Genomic DNA, 5,763 nt, shown 5'->3' on the forward strand with positions numbered 1-5,763 from the left:
GTTGGTGGGTTTGAACCGCCACCTTGTGGTTAGCGGTACAGTAGTATTTGAGAATCAATTTTATAGGTGAAAATTTTTGAAGATTTGGGAGGGGCTAAATCAATTACTTTAGGTAAATCTCAATTCTACTAATGTACCAGCCATGAAGCTTTGGATCAGTTAACCATTTTAAGATATAGTCTTCCAGTTGGCAAGTTGGATAAAAATCTATTGCAATGGGTAATTGTAGGTATAGGATATAGGGTGTGTTTAAGTGCCTATCAAGGGATTGTGGGCTCAGTGTGTAATAACAAGGGGCCAAAACTTGCCATTGCTTAAAGGTTCTAAATGACCCTTCAGGATGCCAAGAATGTGTGCATTCTTGTAGTCTCCAAATTGACCATCTCTGATTCCTCTTCTTCCACATCACTTTTCATTCTGAATATACTTGTGTCTGACCATAATTCACACTGTAGTACAGTAAGCAGTGCCCTGGGCTCCCTGGCATATTGTTGCTTCTTTTCATATGCCATTTTCTATTGAAACCTTTATCTTTATTAGAAAGTTGTTTTTCTTTCTTCTTCTTCTTCTTTTTTTGTTTAGCCACAAGGAAATTTTTTGAAATGCAATAATTGATATTTTCCAAGATCAGAAATGAGCTATAATCTGCTTGATATGTTATGATTCTGGGCAGGCTGCAGAGCCAAACCTAGTCTGTAACAACAATTATACTTGTCTATCACATTTCATAATTCCTTGTCTCAGCTGGGCCTTCCTTGGTGCCTGGAATGTATTTTCGTGTCTTTCTTGGGCCTCTACATAGTAGTCTCAAGCTGTTGCTTGTTTCCATGAAGCTTTTCCAATCATTTCCTTCACTTCTATGTCCTCACAACATGAAGACCGTCAGCAGTGAATAATCCTTTTAATTTCTCATTCTCATTCTCTACATTTGCAGTCTTGGTGTAGTGCTCTAGGATAAGCACCGGCCAGATCTAAAGAGCAACACTTCAAACCCACCAATGGTTCTTCAGTTGAGTTCAGTTGGAATCGACAGTTGAGTTGAGTTGGAATCGACTTGACAGCACTTATCAACAACAACACTTCTACATTAATAAGCCCTGGTGGTGTAGTGGTTAAGCACTTACCTGCTAACTGCAAGACCAGAGGTTCAAACCCACCAGCAGCTCTGCTGAAGAAAAATGTAGCAGTTTGCTTTGGTATAGGTTATAGTTTTGGGAACCCTATGAGGCAGTCTACTTTGTCCCGGTGTGGCATTGTACAATAAGCACTCAACTGCAAGGTTCGTTTGAACTACAAGGTTGCTGGTTCAAACTCATCCAGCCACTTCTCGGAAACTCTATACAGAGTCGCTTTGAGTTGGAACTAACTTGACGTCCTTAGCAACACCAACTCTGTCCTCCAGGGACACTATGCATCAGAATTGAGTAGATGGCCATAGGACTTGCACATTGAATATTTCCTGTGAGCAGGCAGGACTTTTTCCTGACCTCATGGCTGACTAACTTGCCTCTCTTCCCTTGTGAGAACAAGATGCTGCTTCTTCAGTTATTCTGTTTCTGCCTCACCCTCCTCATTGTTTTCCTCTAGCCTTAAAATAGTAAAAAGAACAGAAAAGCGCCCCAACCCAACTTTCCTCTTTAAATATTATGAAGTCTTTCCTTTTAGAGTCGGGTCTCTCGGAAAAAGAGTCTATACTTTTTTGCCTCTATCTCATCTGTTATTTAAATTTAACTACATCTTGAATTCTAGTATGGTCCACAATCCCAAATTTGTCGGGGGCTATCTCAGTTTTAGCACTGAAAGTTTCACACGCTTAAGAATCCCTGATTTCTGGACAAACTGGGACATTTGGCCTCTGGACTCTGTTTCACTGTTTCTTGGAAATTGCTTTCACTGAAGCATGATTTGCCAAATCATGGTGTTTCTAGCCTTCCATTTTCTTGACATCTGTGTTTCAGTTGGATACTTGGTCTCTATTTAAAACTCTTTTGGTTCTTAGATCAGTTTGTTTTAGTTTTCCTCTCATCTCTTTAACTATATCTTCTTCTCATTGCTGGAACCCTCATACATTGGTGTTTCCTAAGGGTCCCTCATTTCTGCCCTTTTCTCTTCATATTCATTCTTTCTGGGTGTTGGCAGCCCTTTCCAAGCTTTGTTGTTATAGTTGGCAAGTGCCATGGAGTCAGTTCCCACATGTAGCAACTCTATATAGGGTTTCTAAGGCATGACTGGTGGTTTTTATTTTTATTTTTTTTTAATATTTTATTGTGAATTATGTGATAGTTTACATGGGAGAACATTAGTTTTACATTCATTCTGTCGTATATCGTTTCATTGCCATGGTTACAACCCCTCCATGCATCATCAACCAACCAAAGTGTGTATCCTACAATCCTGCCACCCCCCGCCCCCTTCCTCCATCATCAGCACACAGCCCCTCTCCCTCTCTGTGTCTAGAGTTCCCAGCTGCTCCATCTCTCCATGTCATCGTCTCTGCCTCTGTCTCTGGCATCACTGCTTCTCTGGGTAGGGTCCCACTCTTCACTCTTCTCCATTGATGGTCCCAGGGACCTCCGCTCCTAGACTGAAATGTTAATCACTCCCCTCCTTGCTATAAAATGTCCACCTTTACATTTCCAACCCTCACAATCAGTTCTGATAACAATTACTCACTATTGTATCACAAGAGACCTATCTGCATTTCATTTCATCAGCCCCGCCCAGACAGATTGAATACTACTTACTGGAGATTCTACCTTCCCCCATGCCCTCTGGATCTAGGTTCCCTCTTGAAAGATTGTAAGCCAGTCACTTCTTGCCTTTGTAGCCCCCACCCCCCATTTTGGATAGCCAATATCCAAGTTGCCCATCCCTGTCTATTGTGTGTGTGGAGGGGATGGGAATGATGCTTGCTGTAAGATTTGTTTCCTCTTTTGAGCTACTGCATCCATAGGTGTAGGTCAAGTTCATCAAATTGAATCAGATTACTCTTTTTTTTTTTCCCTCTTCTATCTTCTTCTGGTTGAGCTCTGATCATCCAGTGACTGGTGGTTTTGAACTGCCAACCTTGTGGTTAGCTGTCCAATGCTTAACCTATAGCACCACACCAGGATTTAGCTATCACTAAAGTAGTCATGAGGAGCTCTGGTAGCATAGGGTTATGAGTTGGCTGCTAAGCTCATAATCATCAGTTAGACATTACCAGTGGTTCCACAGGAGAAAGAGGAGGCTTTCTGCTCCTGTAAAGATTTACAGCCTCGGAAACCTGATACTGCGTCGCAATGAGTTGAAACCAACTCCATGATACATAACCACCACCACCACAAATGTACTGATGACCTCCAAAGCTATACCTATATCTTGGCTGCTTTTCCTTCATTTTAGACCCGTCTGCCTATAAGCTTCTCTTATGTTCAAAACAGAGCACACCATTTTTTTTTATTTTAAACAAACTACTTTCTTGCAGCTCCCTCCAATCCTGTTCAAATGGTTACTAAGGTCAATTACATACTAACTTCTAAGTCTTTATGTTTCAAATATTTGTACTCATGTCTTTCAGAAAAAAACATTTTATATCATGCCTCTCTCTCTATATATATATGGAGTCCTGGTGCGGCACTGTTGGATAAGCACTGGATTGCTAACTGAAAGATCAGTGGGTTCAAATCCACAAGTTGTTCCTTGGAAACCCTATACAGGAGCACTGTGAGTTGGAACCAACTAGATGGCACTTAACAACATATATATGTGTGTGTACATTTTTATATACATCCATATTCATATATATCTAAAGTCCTTAACTTAAAGATGTGGTTCCCACCAGCCTTTCCAACTTCACCTTTTACTACTCCCACAAAAGGGTCTATGTTCTGTGAATTTAGTCTTCATTGCAGATGCTTGAATGTTTCATATCCACATCAACTTGGTGAATTTGCTCCTATTGTGCCGTACCTAGAATACACTCCTGTACTTTTTGCATTTGGCTAATTTCTATGTAGCCTTTCATTTTCAACTTAAGTGTCATCTTTTTTTTTTAAGCATTTCTGGATCAATTAAGTGCCTCTGCTTAATTGATGTGGTGCTGTGGGATAAAGCACTGGGCTGCAAGGTCAGTTTGAACCACAAGGTCAGTGGTTCAAATTCACTAGCCACTCATTGGAAACTCTATACAGGGTCACTATGAGTTGGAACCAACTAGATGGCACTTAACAACAACATTTGAATCTTCTGTGGTTCTCTCCGATCTCAGGGTCACCTTCGTATAGCAGTCATATGAGCAATCAAGTTATTCCTCTACTTCCTCTATTGGAGAGCAATTATCTATCTCTGTATTCCTACTACTTTCTGAAATCTGGTTCACAGTAATGTTAATAAATGATTACTGGATAAATTTTATGGAGTTTAGAACTGGAAAAGATATTCTCATTTGAGTTTTCCCTCAATTTTGCCAAATGGCCATCCTTATACACCATCGTTAGAGGATCTACTTTGAAAAAAGAGTTCCTTTTTCGTAGAAACCTTAATTTTGTCAGAAATTATATATGTGGTAATAACAACCGTACTAGGAATTTTTATGCAGGCAAAAGGCAGTTATTTTGCCTGGAGCAGGACATTTAGTGGAGTCTTGGTGTGACACTGTAGGACTGATAAACACTTGAACATAAAGGTGGGTTTGAACTGTAAGGTTGGCGGTTCAAACTCACCAGCCACTCCTCAGAAACCCTATACAAAGTCTCTATGAGTCGGAACTGACTTGACGGCACTTAACAATAAGAAGGGAATTTGGTGTTAGGTAGAGAGAATTTTCGAGTCCTGGTGTGATGCTGTAGGATAAGCGCTGAACTGTCAACTGCATGGGTGAAAGTTCAAACCCATCAGCTGCTCCTTGGAAACCCAACACAGGGTTGCTGTGAGTTGAAATCAACTTGACGCACTTAACAACAACAACAAGAACATAGAGAATATTGGTGTCATGCTTTCAATCATTTGTTCTATCTATAAAATGTGATTAAATTTTCCTTGGTGAGATCAATGATAACTAGAAACTCTGCCCTATTGAGTTTAAATTTGAGTTGAGGAATTAAGAAACAGGTGCATGAAATGAGCAGTGCCAATATGGAAGTGAATAAAACAACACAAGAAAACAATTAAAGAGATGTCACAAAGCACTGGCTAGCTTAATCGCTAAGTGAATGTTATGGGTAGTTTTTCTGACGTTGAAAGGTTATGTTTCTAGGTTATATTTCAATGTGAAAAATATTTATCTTTATTTTCCCACAGAATGATATGTATGGAGACAGAGGCGGGTAAGGAACGAGAAAGAGAGAGAATATGAATATGAGGCTATATTCCTGACAAAGGACTGACAATGCACATATTTCATTTATTATCTAAGATTTACAAAAAAACACCAACTAGTAAAAATTAATCACATTTACTGTGCCGCACTAAGTTTCTTGTATTTAAATAAGACCTATATGGTGGTTCAAGCTCACCAGTCACTTCTTGGAAACCCTACACAGGATCGCTATGGGCCAGAACTGACTTGATGACACTGAACAACAACAACAACAACAACAACATATACCCATAGGAGTCCTGGTATGGTGCTGTAGGATAAGCACTAGACTGCAAGGTTGGTTTGAACCACAAGGTCAGTGGTTCAAATTCACCACTCACTCCTCAGAAACCCTATATACAAGGTCTCTGTGAGTTGGAACTGACTCAAGAACACTTAACAACAACAACATATAACCATAAGGA

Source organism: Chrysochloris asiatica, unplaced genomic scaffold (genome assembly GCF_000296735.1).
Source record: "Chrysochloris asiatica unplaced genomic scaffold, ChrAsi1.0 scaffold00074, whole genome shotgun sequence".
In the NCBI taxonomy this organism is placed as follows: domain Eukaryota; kingdom Metazoa; phylum Chordata; class Mammalia; order Afrosoricida; family Chrysochloridae; genus Chrysochloris; species Chrysochloris asiatica.